At 44.7% G+C, this 15,950-nt stretch overlaps 1 protein-coding gene across 1 annotated transcript in view; it reads right to left on the reverse strand.

Annotated features, from left to right (window-relative positions):
- LOC146358384 (von Willebrand factor D and EGF domain-containing protein-like) overlaps nucleotides 1-15,950 on the reverse strand; it is a 431,792-nt gene that overhangs the window by 170,539 nt on the left and 245,303 nt on the right. The window lies entirely within an intron of this gene.

Consider the following 15,950-nt stretch of genomic DNA (forward strand, 5'->3'; position numbering starts at 1 on the left):
ATCCATTTATTGCTGCATTTGAATAAAATGAGATCGAAGAATTTGAAAGCTTCAGTCATTAAAGCAAACACAATCCTGGCATGCAGCAATGATGAGGTGGAATGTAAGTCAGATGACATTTTTCTGAACCGTATAAGATGTGAGAGGAAATAGCATTTAATTCTAGTTAATCCATTTAATGCTGAGGAAACTCCCCAAATGCTGCATAAGAAATATTCCTCTCCTTGCTAGCTACTACATTATGAAAGGGCAATTTAAAGCTATATAGACAATTTAGCAGGAGGAAGCCATAATAACTCAGGGCCCTGGGGAATGTAAATACTGCAGTGGAAGACCCCAAGCAGCAAAGCATCCAGCAAGATATGCCAAACACATTATCATCTATCTAAACATAAAATAACTGTACTCTACCACATCAGCCACTGACTTATAAACCAAAATAGTCTATAGCAGCATTCCCTAATCTGGTGCCCTCTGGTTGTTTTTTGACTTCAACTCCCATCAGCCCCAACCAGCATGGCCAATGCCAGCAAAGCTGGGAGTTGTAGTCTAAAATATCTGGAGGGCATCAGTCTGGGGAAGGCTGGTCTATAGAAGCTTTCAAGATGGTTCATTAAAATGGGTCAGACTTCATGTCTAAATAAATATGTATGTACAATCACTGCCATCTTGTAATCATATGACAGAACTAGACAACAAATTGGATCCACTCTCCCCTCATTCTCCATGAACATTGTCCCTACCATGAACTTCACAGAACAGAAAACAGAATCACAACAACTATGAAGAGTTAGTATACAACTAGGGATGGTGGAGAATTCTGCCATGGACCCCAATGAGGCCGGATTCTAAAGAATCCGCTGCCCCCCGGAGTCCGTGGCAGAATGGAACACTTACCTCCGCCTCCCTGCGGAATTCTCTTCAGCTGGATCCTCTGGCTCTGGAGCACCAGCGATACGGCCGCTATGCCATATCTCTGGCTGAGGGGGATTGACTGCAGACGCAAATGGTGTCCAGGATGCCATTTGCGGCCATAAGGGTTTTAATTTAAGGTAAATGCAGCTGTAAATGGCTGCATTTAGCTTAAACTAAGACTTTTACAGCCACAAATGGCGTCCTGGACGCCATTTGCTTCCTTGCTTTTTTTTCACGTGATAGGCTATGCAAATATTTGCGTAGCCTATCACATGAAAAAACAGGGATGCAAATGGCGTCCACTATGGATAGAATGTACTTGAGAAATGCACACAAAAAATGTGTACATTTAACAAATGCACTTTAGTCAATGAGAGAAAAATATGTACAATAAATGCAAACAAAAATGCATACATTTTGAAAAATGCACACAGAAGTGTGCATGAATTCCATGCAGGAGAAAAAAAGCTCCTGATACACACCTGGGGAAGAACGGGCTTTCAGGCAGAAATGGAAGAATGTCGATGAGCCTGAGTTTGGTAGATCTGCAGATCCCTAATCTGTCACCTCACAACTCCAGTAAGTAGTGTGAAGTAAGAGGACATTGTTAGGAGACCTGTTGGCCCTGGTGCATTCTGATTACACCAGTGAGAATGTGCTGCTCCTACTGACATTGATATTTCAGAAATGATCAGTAAAAAAAAAGAAAAAAATGATTAATTTTGGACATCCATCACATTCCCTGCAAACTAATTCATTTTTTATGGATCATTTCTGAATGAGACGCAGATAGCGTGGCTTGCCCATGACTAATTCAGAGGATGTCATGTCCCAGTAGAATGCTAAATGTACTTAGGTTCCACTGTAATCGGACTAGTTATGTAATACTCTGAGAAGCAGTGGCAAGAAATGGAAATGGTAAATTAACAATGGTAGTGATTAAGTTTGTTTGTGGTGCATATGGCAGCTATTAGACTTATTCCCTTACCACTACTGTGTTATCATTTGGTTATGTAGACACACCAGATGGGAGTTAATAACAGCAGTGGGTACTCCAGTTTATCACAAAGTATGAGATGTATATCTGGTCTTTGCAGCTGCAGCTTTCACATACTGATGCATCCTAAAACATCTATCCAATAGAAATCTTCACTTGACATACCTATCGATAACCTATAGATAACCTACCTAAAGACAAGCATTTGGAAGATGCTTTTGGAACTTCGTTAGTTCTTCATTTGCACAAACAAAACCACTTTTTTCACAACCCAGGCCAAATATAATATCAGCCAGAGGAAAGAAAGGAAAGTTCTTTTCTCCTCTTTCCTATCCATTAGACAAGAAAATTGACATTGTTCCCTAGGCAAAAAACTATATTTCTTTCAGTCTTCCTCTTGGACTTGAAAAAAGCATGAAAGTTTTGGAGGCAACTTTAGGAGAGAGAAAGATTACTCACAGCAAGCATATCACTTTTCAACTAAAAAGGGAGAACTCCACATTCCAAATGGCCAAAATTAATAGAAACGCAGGGACATGTACAATAGAGAAATTTTTGTTCCCAACTATATCTAAGCCTAAAAAGTAAGCTTTTAAAAAAAGCTTTTTTATACTCTCTCCTTCTTCACCCCTATCTTTATATTGGCTATATGTGTCTGGAGACAAGGGGCAGTATCCGTTCCTACTCATCCGTGTGTGGGGGCCACTGCTGCTTTTGTTCCACAGCCAATATGCAGCCAGTCCCTCCAGTTCTGTTGTGCAGGTGACCCCTGCTGCTTGTGCAGTAGCAATTTAGTGCTTTGGGGGACAAGCCCCGAAATGAGAGGAAACGTTCGTTTCTGGAACGAGGCAGGTGGAGGCCCCTTATGCAAGCTTGGCCAACCTGCCCCATTCCTAGAACAAGGCTTTCCACTCATTTGAGGTTATCCCCGGAAGCACTAAATCACTGTTGTGTAAGCAACAGAATCAGTGGGACAGGGCACGTGTGGCTGGTCAACGGTGGATACTTATATGTTCATGAAGTGATACAGAACCCACAAAACTGAAAAATAAGTTTATTTTTAAACCATATCCACTTCGTAACTCCTGAGCTGACACTCCAAACCAGATTGGCCAAGACCGTTGTTCTGGAAATTCCATCTGTAAATATTTTTTTAAAATAACGTCATACTCTTAAACTAGGCCTATGCAACTTGTGACCAAGCCCAGTGTAGTCCAATAAGCCAGCCAGATGTTTATTAATCTCCTTACATTTTGCAGCTTGAGGCAGGCAGGAAAACCAGGAGGCCTAGTGGGCTGTGTTGGGCTCGGTGGGTCATACGTTACGCACGTTTTTGCTATTTTACAGTTTTTGAGAACTGACATGACATGAGACGCAAAGGCGTTCTATCCTTGATAATATTGGGTGATTGGCAGTGCCAGCTTCAGGTTGTTAAGGGCTCTTGGGCAACACACCGTCAGTGGGCTACTCCCTCACAGAGTCAGCCTTCTCATGATTGCTATTGCTACCTGCTGCTGTTACTCATCCTCTTTCTCATGACTGCTAACATTTGCTTGCTTGACAGGCAGCGAGCCAGTGGGCAAGTAGGTAGTGGCATCTACTGGTCCTCCTCCTCACCACCACCGCTGTCTGGGCCACAGCAAAAAGCAGATGAACAAGCAGACGACAATGGTGAAGTGGAGGAGCACGTCCAGGGGCCTCGTGTCAGTTGGTGTGTGTGTTACATTCAAGGTACAACAGGTAGATAATATTCGCATTATCTGGACAATTAAGAAATCACTCAAAAGAGTTTTCTAAAGACAGAGCAATCCGTCAAAATTATTTTCATTTTGAATTTCATTAGGCTAATGTGTATACTAGCCATCTAGCTTTCAAAAGCACCAGCCAGATGAAGTGGGAAGAAAACCAAAGCACTCTGGTTTTTAACTATATTCTTTATCTGTGTATTTGTAAAAAAATACAAATCACTCACCTTTGGTGAGGGGCAGGTTGGTTGCTGATTAAGTACCAGAACAAACAAGAATCAGAAGATAGGTTAGCCATTTTCAGGCCTGACCATCAGGGTCTCCCACTGCAGAAAGAGCCTATGCGCCTTTAGTGGGCATCTCTTTAACAATTTGCCAATGCGTGGACAGGATGGGGGTGGCACCAGCAGTGGATGATGCCTCGCACATACAACCCGGCTGTCTTTCCATATGATCTTAACCCGACGGAGAGAATAATGCCTAACTAGGACCTTTCAGACTACCATCATGGGGTAGTTGCTTCCCTGAAAATATAATTCTAAGAGTGCCTTTTATTAAAGAATTTCAGCATGCTCCCCTTCCAATACTTGTGCAAAAGACAGAGAAATTAATAAAAATGCCATTCTTATCTCTTGTCTCCTGGACTGTCAGACTCTTCCTCCTGGCTAAAACAGTGTGATACTGACATATATAGATGAGCTACATCAACAGAGATCCGATCTATTTCTCTGAGATACACAGGGGTATTAAGATATATAAGAACAGATTGGAGAAGGAATTCATAGTGTTTTTGTTTTTCCAAAAGAAAAGCCATGACATTTCTGCAAAGAAAAAATAACTCAAATGTAAATATTTTGCAGATAATATTGTCTTTCATTTAATTGAAGCAGTAAATGGCCGAAAATTACAGCCCACTGTTTCCAGTTATAAATACATGACAGTTACTTTACATGTGATACAAACCAGGAAATTTTCTAAACTGGGATTACTTCAAAACTAAAGGTGGATTTCATTCTCACATGAGCATATGTAAATTGCCCCAGTGAGAACTTAAGGTAATTCTGTGTGATTTCACAATTACGTTCAACTGATTAAACTAGATTACCAGCATTATCTTTATTGTGTGTGTGTGTGTGTGTGTGTGTGTGTGTTTGCGCTCTCTCTCTCTCTCTCTCTCTCTCACACACACACACACACACACATGTATGTATGCATGTGTATATATATATATATAACATAGTACGCTTCCTTATACTAGGTCAGACTATTTGTCCATCTATTATTTATTTATCTGGGAATTTTTTTAAAAATGTGTTTTTGTGTTAAAAAAGGAGATGCTTAAAGCAGCTTACAGACTATAAAAACAATGACTAATAATTAAAACACACTGAGTTAAAAGCAACAGCAAAAACAAAACCATCTGTCACTAGAATGAAAAGCAGAATCAAATGCTTGTTTAAAAAGGAAAGGTTTAACTTCCTGAACACAGGTAAAGAGGAAGGAGTCCAAATCTCTTGGGGCAGGGAGTTCCATAAATGGCCCTCTTGCATGTTGCAGTCGACCATGCCTCTAAAGGCAGCGGCACATTCAAGAGGGGTATAGCAGCAGACCTTAAAAGACAGGCAGGTTCATATAGGAGGCGATGTTCCACCTAATCCAGTATTGCCTTACTTTGACTTGTAGCACCTTCCTTTCACATCATGGGCTACCTGATACTTTTAACTGGAGACACCAGGCATTCAGTCTTGAACGTTCTGCTTGCTAAACATGATGTACTCCACCACTGAGATACAGTCTTGCAATACCCCTCAAGGTCTGTTCATGTCAGTCAAAAGGTCAACCAAATTTAGTTAAAGGGCCAGCATCAAAGGTAGGCATGGTCGGGCACCTGCTGAGGGCCCACACCCAGCAAGGGCCCACTGAGAATAGCCCCCTGGAATTGTTCTTCTTCATCAATGCAGGTTGCTTGTTCACCTGCCTCTCGCTCTGGTGCAGACAGTGGTAGTGGTGATGAGGAGGAGCAGTAGATGCTTCTGCCTACTTGTTCACCGGCTCTCTACCTGTCATGCCAGCAAATGGTAGCATTGCTGAGAAAGAGGATGAGGCGCAATATCAGCTGGTGACAATGCAATGAGAAGGTGGGCTTGCTGAAAGAGGGGGCCCACTGAGAGGAGTCTTTCCTAAGGGTCTTCCAAAACTTTGGAAGGTGACAGTGTGTATAGTGCTCTTATTGTGGCACACAGACTGCTGCGTTCCATCCACACTAGTGGGAATGAGTGCCATTTGGTGGAGAGCAGGATACAAATCCAACTAACCAGTAAACAGAAAACAAGCAAGCCCTATAAGGATGGACCAATGGTGCCCGCCAAATGGCCCTGCCAACTCCCAGGGTTTTTAATGTTTTTTTTTAATTAATATTTAAAGGATACGCTTTTTTTTTTTTTTACCTGCAGCATAGCTCTGCCATCCAGCTGCCCTGCCCTCTTCTTCCTCCTTGCCAGAATGAGTCTGGGCCCCACATAGGCCCAGAGAACTCCTCACAGGGGAGGAAGAGGTTGGGGAAGCTGCAGGCAGGAACTCTGCTGCTCTCCAGGTCCAGGCAGCCAAAACAAAAAGGGGAGAAAAAGTGCTTGGGGTAAGTTTTGGAGAGTGGAGAGAACAACAGAGCAGAGGAAGGGAAGCAAGAGGGTGAGAAAAGACAGTAGAGAGGGGAGGAAAGGGAGCTTAGAAAAGCCAGTGGGTGGGGTGTAGGAAAGCCAGTGAGTGGGGGAGAAAGGAGGGTGATGGGGGGGAGGCGTGTGTGTCTGTGAGATGGAGGAATAGGGTACATGGTTGATTGTCTTTGAATGGATTGGTGTGTGCGTCTTCAGGGGCAGGGATCCTGATACAGTGTGTGTGTGTGTGTGCGCGTGTGTGCATGTGTGTTGACAGTGTGGGTGTGAGTGCTGGCAATTTGGGGGATGTGATTTGTGTGTGTGTGGAGAAATGATTTGGAGATCATCTTCGTAATTGAGGAAAATGCATTTAGGGGAATTTTATTAGAATTTATTTAGAAGTAATTTGGGGGAAATGGCTTGCCTTTCTGTGACAGTGCCAAAAACACTTTATCAAAAATCCAAATGTGCCATAGGCCCAAAAAGGTTAGAACTCCCCTGCTCTAAAAGAAGTAATTCCCTATATTGTCTGAGGAAGAGACGCTCATCTAATGCAGGGGTCCCCAACGTGATGCCTGCGGGGACTTTGAATGGCTCTCACAAAACCCTACACTCCCTGCCCCCTTAAAAAAAAGTTTTAAGAAAAACCTTGAATACTGTTGGGGAAGTCTTTTCTCTCTCCCCTTCTAGCCTCTAGCCTTGCTCTTTCCTTCCCCTCTCCCCTTTGCCTTGCTATTTTCCCCTCTCTCCTAGGGATCCCTTACCTTGCTCGGCTGAGGGGCATCCACAGTGGGGGGGAGGCGCTCCGTCCCTCCCCCTGGAATCCTGCCCGGCCGGCTCCACTCCACCGCCAAGCCACTCCACCGCCAGCCAGCTCCGGCCACCCGCAGCCAGACATCCGGCTGCTGGGCAGCCCTGCAGGGACGCAAATGGCGGCTGTCATAGCTGCCACCATTTGCGTCCCTGTATTGAGCCGTGATAGGCTATGTAAATATTTATGTAGCCTATCACGGCAGGGGGAAAAACCCCAGCGTATGCAAATGGTGGCGGCTACCGCCATTTGCGTATGCTGGGTTTCCCCCCTGCCCCCGACGTGATAGGCTACGTAAGTATTTACGTAGCCTATCATGGCGGGGGGGGGATTTTTTTACGTAGCCTATCACGGCAGGGGGAAAAAAATCCCCCCCCCCGTGATAGGCTACGTAAATACTTACGTAGCCTATCATGGCTAACGCAGGAACACCATTTGCATCCCTGGGGAGGCCGTGATAGGCTACGTAAGTATTTACGTAGCCTATCACAGCGGGGGGGATTTTTTCCCCCTGCCTTGATAGGCTACGTAAATAAATACATAACCGATCACGGCGGGGGGGGGGGACCCAGCCTATGCAAATGGCGGCTACCACCATTTGTGTACTCTGCGGTCCCCCCCCCCCGCCGTGATAGGCTACGTAAATACTTAGGTAGCCTATCATGGCCTCCGCAGGGATGCAAATGGCATCCTTGTGTTAGCCGTGATAGGCTACGTAAGTATTTACGTAGCCTATCACGGCTTGAAGAGGAGGAAGCGAATGGCGGCCGCAGGACGGCCACCATTGTCAAAGCAGCATGGACGGGAGCAGGTAAGTGTTCTGTTTCGCACGCCTTTCGTGGGGTGGGGGCGGTGGGGACTTCGTCCTGCGCGCCTTTCGTGGGTTGCGGGGGCAGGGGCTTCGTTCTGCGATGGATTTCGGGGGGCCGATTGCACTGGCATTCAGCGTCACCAAGCTCCGTCGCGGAATTCTCTGACATCCCTACTCTCTCCCAGCTGCTAGCATTGCTGTTTCTCTCCCTCACTACCATCTCTTTAGCTCACTTTTGACTAGCAAGGGACATACAGCAGCCAATATGTGACTAGGGATATCAGAGGCAATTGTTTGTGGGGTGGGGTTCGACAAGGTTTCATTGGCTTGGCCCCCTGGACGCTGGTCTGACAGCCGCCAACTGGCCCAATTCAGTCTGCTGTGAGTCAGACTAGCTGGCAGATGTTCTGCCTTTGCATGGTGGCAGTGGCAATAGGGAGGTAGGGCTGCACCATAGCAGCACCCTCCCTCCCTCCCTCCCTCCCTCTCACCACAACCTCCACACAACTTTCCCTCTCTCCCTGCCAGTGCCAACACCAGCAGGGAGAGAAGGAGGGTTGTGCGGCAGTGGTGGGAACAGGGCAGGAACTTCCTTTGTTTGTGTGTGTGTGTGTAAACCCAATGTTCCACAAATTACAGTTGTAATTTGTTCAAATTATGGCTGTAACTTCCAGAACATTGGGCTTAGGAGGGGGGAGTTCCCAGATTTTGGGAGCAACCCCCTAAGCTCGGGTCACCAAGCCAAGCCAAGCCAAGCCAAGCTGGTCCTTGCTAAAACTTGACATTTACAAGGTGGCTGAGCATTGTTCTTAATGCCTCCCCCAGTCAGTTTGGAGGACCGGGGAGGGGCAGCAGGGACCAACCTTGAAGGCTAGGCTGGTGGAGGCAGGGAGTAATCCAGCAAGTAGGGGTAGACGGACTCCCTGGAGTCCGTGCTCAGCAGGTGCTCGAGCCGCTGCCGCCACTCGCCAGGCTGTGCGAGCTGCTGGAGGGCTTGGAGAGCTGTCTGGGAGTGTGCTGCAGCTGCCTACTCTTTCATGTGAGCCACCATCTTTTACATAAGATGGTGCTCTATATTTTCACATATTTACTGTTGCGCACAATGGTGGCCATAAAAGGCCATTTCCACGACATTAGAGGCCTCTAATGTTGTGGAAATTGCCCTTTAAAGCTGTTGTGTGCAACAGTAAATATACAAAAATGTACAGCCCCATCTTGCGTAAAAGATGATGGCTTGAAAGGAGGACAGGCATCTACTGGGCATGAGCAGACGGGTCCAGTAAGTCCTGGTTGCTTGCACAGCTTGGTGGGCAGGAGTGGCAGCTCACCAGGCTAGATTCGAGGGAGTGAGTGGGGGTGGGGAAGTCTGATGGGCTCCCAGATCCAGTCAGGTGCCCGCACTATCCCTACCTGCAAGGTGACCAAATGGGGAAGAGAAATGAAGTGTGGATTGGGTCTGTGTCGTGTGTGTGCGTGCGTGTGAGAGAGAGAGTGTTGGGGGAAGTGGTCCTGAAAGAGACTGAGAAATGCATGATTAGGGGTGGATAGTTCTTGAGTGCTGGGAGTGTAGAGTGAGAGAGCTATGGGGGATCCTGAATGAGAGTTATAACTGTGGGTTCAAAGAAGTAGATTTGTTTCTTGGGGCTCAGACTCCACTTCTTCCATGTATTCAGAATCTGGTTTTCCCAGTAGTAATGTATGGCTGTGAGAGCTGGACTGGACTATAAGGAAGGCTGAGCGCTGAAGAATTGATGCTTTCGAACTGTGGTGCTGGAGAAGACTCTTACGAGTACCCTGGACTGCAAGGAGGTCAAACCAGTCAGTCCTAAAGGAAATCAACCCTGACTGCTCATTGGAAGGACAGAGACTGAAGCTGAAGCTCAAATATTTTGGCCACCTAATGCGAAGAGAAAGGTCACTGGAAAAGACCCTGATGCTGGAAAAGACTGAAGGCAAAAGGAGATGGGGATGGCAGAGGATGAGATGGCTAGATAGCATAATTGATGCAATGAATATGGACTTGAACATGCTCCGGGAGAGAGCGCAGGACAGGAAGGCCTGGCGTGGTATGGTCCATGGGGTCACGAAGAATCGGACACGACTGAATGACTGAACAACAACAACAACAATTTGCCTTCCTGTGAAAAGCATTTTGGCTGGAACTGAAAACTGTGGATTCAAAGGAGAGGGTTTGAGTTTTGGGGCTCAGACCTCCTCTCAGCCAGGTATTCAGGTTCATGGGCAAGTTACTTGTCTTTTAGCCTGATCAGTTTCCTGTTACTGTGAAATGGATGCTTGTGGCTGGCCATGCCCACCGCGGCAGCCATTTTGTGAATGGGCACCCCCACGACTGTCACTGTGTAACAGTGCACATGATACTCCCTTAAATTCCAAATGTGCCTACCACCCCACCCCACCCAAATTGGAGGCCCCTGTAATACAGGCTTGTGGCTCTTCATGAGGCAGTTCATCCCACCAGTCAGAGCAGCATTGCTTCTGGCTGTTGTATAGCAGCTGAACTGTGCACTTTCATGTCCAAGGAATACCTGGGATAAGCCCAGGTTGAGGGAGCCAGGGTCATCAGCAAGTAGAGTTGTGCATCACGTCCTTTCACAATGTTGACATTTACATTTTCTTGATCTTGTACTTTACTTCCGCACTTCACAGAGGCTTATATTGCTAGCTGTTTTATATTCATCTGTGTCTTCTTTTAAAACATCAGATGCCGTTTCTGTAGGGTTTTTTTGTGCCACTGAATTAATTAACTAATACATTTTTAATTTGGTGTCAGTTACCTATAATGTAAAAACACCCTGCGATGATGGCAATGATTGATGATTATAAAGCCATACAAACACGCGAGAGAGAGAGAGAGAGGGAGAGAGAGGTCCCTGCCGGAAGGAATTTATAACCTAAATTTTTACAGTAGAAGGAAAACAACAAAGGGTGAGGAGGGATGGACAGGCAAGAGAATCAGGGATAAACATGAGCAAATGCACATTCTTAAGATTGAGGATCTGACTGACTAGGGCCCAAACTGGATATGATGTTGGAAGATCCAATCATGGATCTCCTAACATAACATTGACTGTAAATAAATAATATTATCCTGCACTGGAACATGAGAAATTCTTTGTCCTCTGCCTTGGCTATAATGATGCTATCAAAAAGGCAAGGCCCACTTATAACCTGCAGGCCCTGTCCTCCCCAGAAGGCTGTGCTCCTCTTCCATCTTGATCACAACGAGCAGCATTTTTTAGTTACAGGTGAAGTGGGACAGTCATCAGGTGAAGCTTCCCCTGCTGACAGTACAGTACAGTCATGCTGGGTAAAATCCTTGTCTTACGGTTCTAACCAAAAACTAGACTTCATTGTCACACGTGTGAAAGGGTGGCTGTCCTTATTTTTAAAAAATTCTTAGGTACATAGCAATGTAATCACCTGAGCCTGTAAATATTAATTACTATAATCTGGCTATAAATTCTCTCACTGAGTTTTACACAACTCAGCAGTTTCCCCCAGGTTGGAAGTTTAGCAGTTGGATTGTTAGTCTTACCTGCTCAAACCCCCATGAAGGTAGTGAAATTATTTAAAGATGACAGGGTCATGTTAGGAAAGGGATGTAATCTGCAGTAGATGTTGTGATTGAATGTAAATATTATGCATGGCCTGTAACACAGGCCTTTCCCTCATGGTTTTATAGCTTGGGATTCATGGGTCTTCTGCTGCTGAGCTACATTGCTTGCTAAATATATCAACTGGATTTGGAGCGCTTAACATAGACTAGATTGATGGAACGTATGGATCAGGTAGGCTGCAAATCATTTATCTTTTAAATTATCTAAAATATCCTTCCTATCATGTCTTCCTTTGGGTGTTAGGTCACAGAATACTCCATAGAAAACTTCCCTGTAGCATTCCACCCCCTGTTAAGTATCCAGATTGTAGTGGCTGTTGTCTAGGCAAGATAAATTATTGTAGAAAACTCATTTTTTCCCTGAGTGGGAGGATGACTCCTGTGAGCAGTTCCAGAATCATCTACGGGATAGCACTGGATTTATTTTGCATCCCAGAAGCAGAAAGCTATTACTTCTTCCCTGGCTCCAAAGTAATTTTCATGGCACACCATTACATCCAAATATTTTGCTGAACTGCCATTAAATGTTTAATGCAACACTTTGATACATTTGTAACCTCTCTTCTTTCCTGCATGCTTCTGGTTTTACAACAGAACAAGATGTCATTTTGCTTAGGTTTAGCCTAGTTTTCAATGGAGAGAAATGTCAACTGGTTTATGAGCAATTTCCATCTTCTTTAATTACAATCCTTCTCTTTGTTTATCACTTATGGAGAGAGTGGGAAAGCTGAATCACACATGTAAGCCAGCTGCTGTTTTCTTCATTATGATCTCCCCCAAAGTGATATGGAATCAAGTAGAGCAGCCTTTCCCAACCCGGTGCCCTCCAGATGTTTTGGACTACAACTCCCAAAAGCCACACCCAACATTGCCAATGATCAGGGATTATGGCAGTTGTAGCCCAGAACATATGGAGATACCAGGTTGGGAAGACTGATGTGGAGGAATGTCCATGTGAACCAGGCTGGATAAGGCTACAGCAAGCATCTCCCACACTCTATCTATCTATCTATCTATCTATCTATCTATCTATCTATCATCTTACTTTAAATAATTCTTGACCGCAAAGTAGCATACATAGGATCCAATCCAGAGAATTGTGTGCCTGCTGTATGTCCAGAATAGCTTTCTTTATTAAATTCTATTAAATAAGTTTTATATTATTGTTGCTGCTCCTATGAAACTATAGTGTGTGTGTGTATGTATGTATGTAATATTTATATACCGCTTAATATAATACAGTCTCCAGTTGGTTGGATATATCAGTTTATACAGTAGTTTATACTGTTCTGGAGAAATCTACATTTTGTAAAAACTGATATATATTCCATGGCTATAAGCTTCAAAATCATGTGCATGAACAGGGCTGGTGCCAGACTGTGCTGCCACCTCCTCTGGCACCTGCCAGAACTTCAGCTGCTGTCAGCCTCTTCCCCGAGACTGGCTTACCTTGCAAGGGTGGTGCTGTAATGGGATGGGAGCCCAGGGGCCATTCAGTGATGTGAGGCCATTGCCATGTGCTACATCCTACCATGCAGCACTTGGCTTCCAATGTCAGGGGCCTGTCATTGTACTGTGGAAGATAAAACATGATGGCTGCCCAACATTGCTCGGAGCCAAGCAGCCCCTTGGTTCCCATTCTCTTACACTGTCCCTGCTGAATAAGCCCATCCAAAAGGGAGGAGGTGATGGTCAACTGGCAGCAGCAGCACTACCAGGACCAGCACCTGGGCTGACAAAGGGCTCAAGTGTAGCAGGTGCCAGGAGCAATGCAGCAGGAAGATTGCGGCGGGGCCCAGGTAAGGTGTTAGCCAGGTGAGGGCACCCCAGCTGCTGATGCTGGCCTGAAAGTAGCCTCAGTTGACTGGAGTACTCTTTGAGCTTCAACCAGACTTAGACTAAATAGCCTACCAAATAGAGGACATCTTGAAATAGAGGACTGTCCTCTGTAAAGTAGGACACCTGACTGCCCTACTCTGGAGTAGGGTTGCTGGAGAAATTCAAGATGGACTAAAATGACTTTGGATTTCTAAGAATCTGATCTGTGGAATCTGCTGGAGACCAGCCTCCTCAGGCTGCATGGAGTCTGTGGACATTGGGATCATTTTTAAACTTTCCTGAAATTTACAAATTTATTCATAGGAAAACACTCAAGTTTCTGCTGAGAGACATATGCCAAAACTTACACAGGATACAGCTGAATGGAATGGGGGACAATACGCTAAATGTTACGGGCTAACATGAATTATGTAAATTCTTGCGAACCTTCTTACGGAATTATTTGCGTACTTTTCCACATAATGGGGGGTGGGGGGAAATCGAATCCATCTGTGAATAGATGCAACGAATGACACTGCACAATCCATGAAACACACATGGGATGGATTTCACAAAAGCTGGACATCCCTACTATGGAGTAAAGAATCTGAAAACTGCAGTCTCTATAGTACTCTAAAATTATGTCTCATATTCAGCGGAGATAATAGATAGTATTATATAATGGATTAGTGTAGATTAGCCTTTCCCAACCTAGTCCCCCAACCCCAGATGTGTTGGACTATAATTCCCATCATCTGCAGTGAGCATGGCCAATGACCATGCTGGATGGGAATGACTGGAGTTGTATTCCAACACATCTCAGGGGCACAAGGCTGTTATAGATAATGAGCTTCCATGCAATTTTCTTTTTTTTTATTTATTTAAAAGAAAAACCACAGTTGCAAGAATTAGATCACTCAAATCTACAAGTGAGAGAAGATTCTAGCTCTATCGTTCTCTTTACCAGAATAAGAGATGCATCTCAGAAACTATGGAACTGAGAGAGACAGTAATTGGAGCTCACAAATAGATTAGATTAACTCCTATCCTTATGTTGTGATCAGTTACAGTAAAGCACTTTGTTACAATAAATCACAATATTTTTCTTCTTCCAATGTGCTGGCTTGAAAAACAAGCCATACAAAGTTTCTTTTTGTTTACCACCAGTATAGTAAAGTTGGATAATTTTTCTGATACACTGGTATCAGAAGTCTTCCATGCAGGGAAAATCAGAATATGCACATAATCACATAATGGCTTCCATGTGTAGCAAAGCTCTGAAATAATCACATACATACAAGAGTATATCTGAAAATTACAGTAAGTTTCCCCCCCAAACCTCACCCCCCCACACACCCCAATTCAAGGTATAAACTAGCTGAAACTCCATCACCCTCTGGAATTCACACCATCTAGCACAGAGGTAGACAACCTTCTTGGTTTGACAGCACATTTGGTAGTCCTGGGTACCACCATAAAAGGCTGCCATGGGAGGCATGGCAAATGACGAGTAACCTGCCCCAAATACTGAGAACAAGGCATAGGTGGGGTCTGAGCACCAACACACGAAACAATGGTACGGACAGAAACTTATCTCACACCAATTCCAGGTGCCAGTAAGAAAAGGTGTTGTGTTGTGTTTTTTTTTTAATGATAGGCATAGGACACCTTGGGAAGTGCCATGAAAAGTACCCAGGGGTGCATTGGTGCCCTGGACCCCATGTTGTCGACCCCTGATGTAGTATATAGTAGTAGTACATCAGTTTTCTCCAGCAAGGGTAGGTTTGGCTATGATTGTAGAAAGCCATCATTGGTAAGAGTATGGGAGTATCAACTCTTGAGGCTTGAAACTTCATCACACCTATTGATCTATACATGCTGGAAGTGATAATTAATGCAGTAACAAAAACTGTTGGTTGCTTACCACATTTGCTACAAAACTGTGGCTTGAAAAACTGCATAGAAATCATGATCTGCTTCTACTCAGGTGAACACCTGAGTATTTCACACAGTGAGAGGTTTTCTAGCTCCCAACAGAATATGATGGCTTGTTTCAGAGCACAAATGCTATGGAGGGCTGATAGCTCAGTGGCAGAGAACATTTATTGCATGTAGAAGGTCTGAGGTTCAATCCCTGGCATCTATTGCAATGCAGTTTATATGGGGTTACTCTTGAAGAATGTCTGGAGCTTCAATTGATGCAAAATGTGGCTGATGGGCTGTTAACCAATGCACAGTATCAGCACCATATTACACCTTACTGAAAGACCTGCGCTGGTTGCCAACTGAATGTTTTCCAGATGAAATTCAAGGTGTTGGTTTAAACATTTAAAGCCCTAAATGGCATAGGACCGCTCATCTCATTATGAACCTATGTGGTTATAATTATCCACAGCAAAGGCACTTCTGAAGGCACCATTTTCTGTAGAGGCCCATTTGTCCAGCACGCATGAAAGGGCTTTCTCCTGTGTTGCCTCCCAAACTATGAAATGCCTCAAGAACTACAATTGGCCCCCACTCTCTTGGCTTTTAGAAAGGGTCTGAAGATGCATCTTTTTAATT

The sequence above is a fragment of the Heloderma suspectum genome, chromosome 1 (genome assembly GCF_057233095.1).
Source record: "Heloderma suspectum isolate Gila_16-S chromosome 1, 16-S_ref, whole genome shotgun sequence".
Classification (NCBI taxonomy): Eukaryota; Metazoa; Chordata; class Lepidosauria; order Squamata; family Helodermatidae; genus Heloderma; species Heloderma suspectum.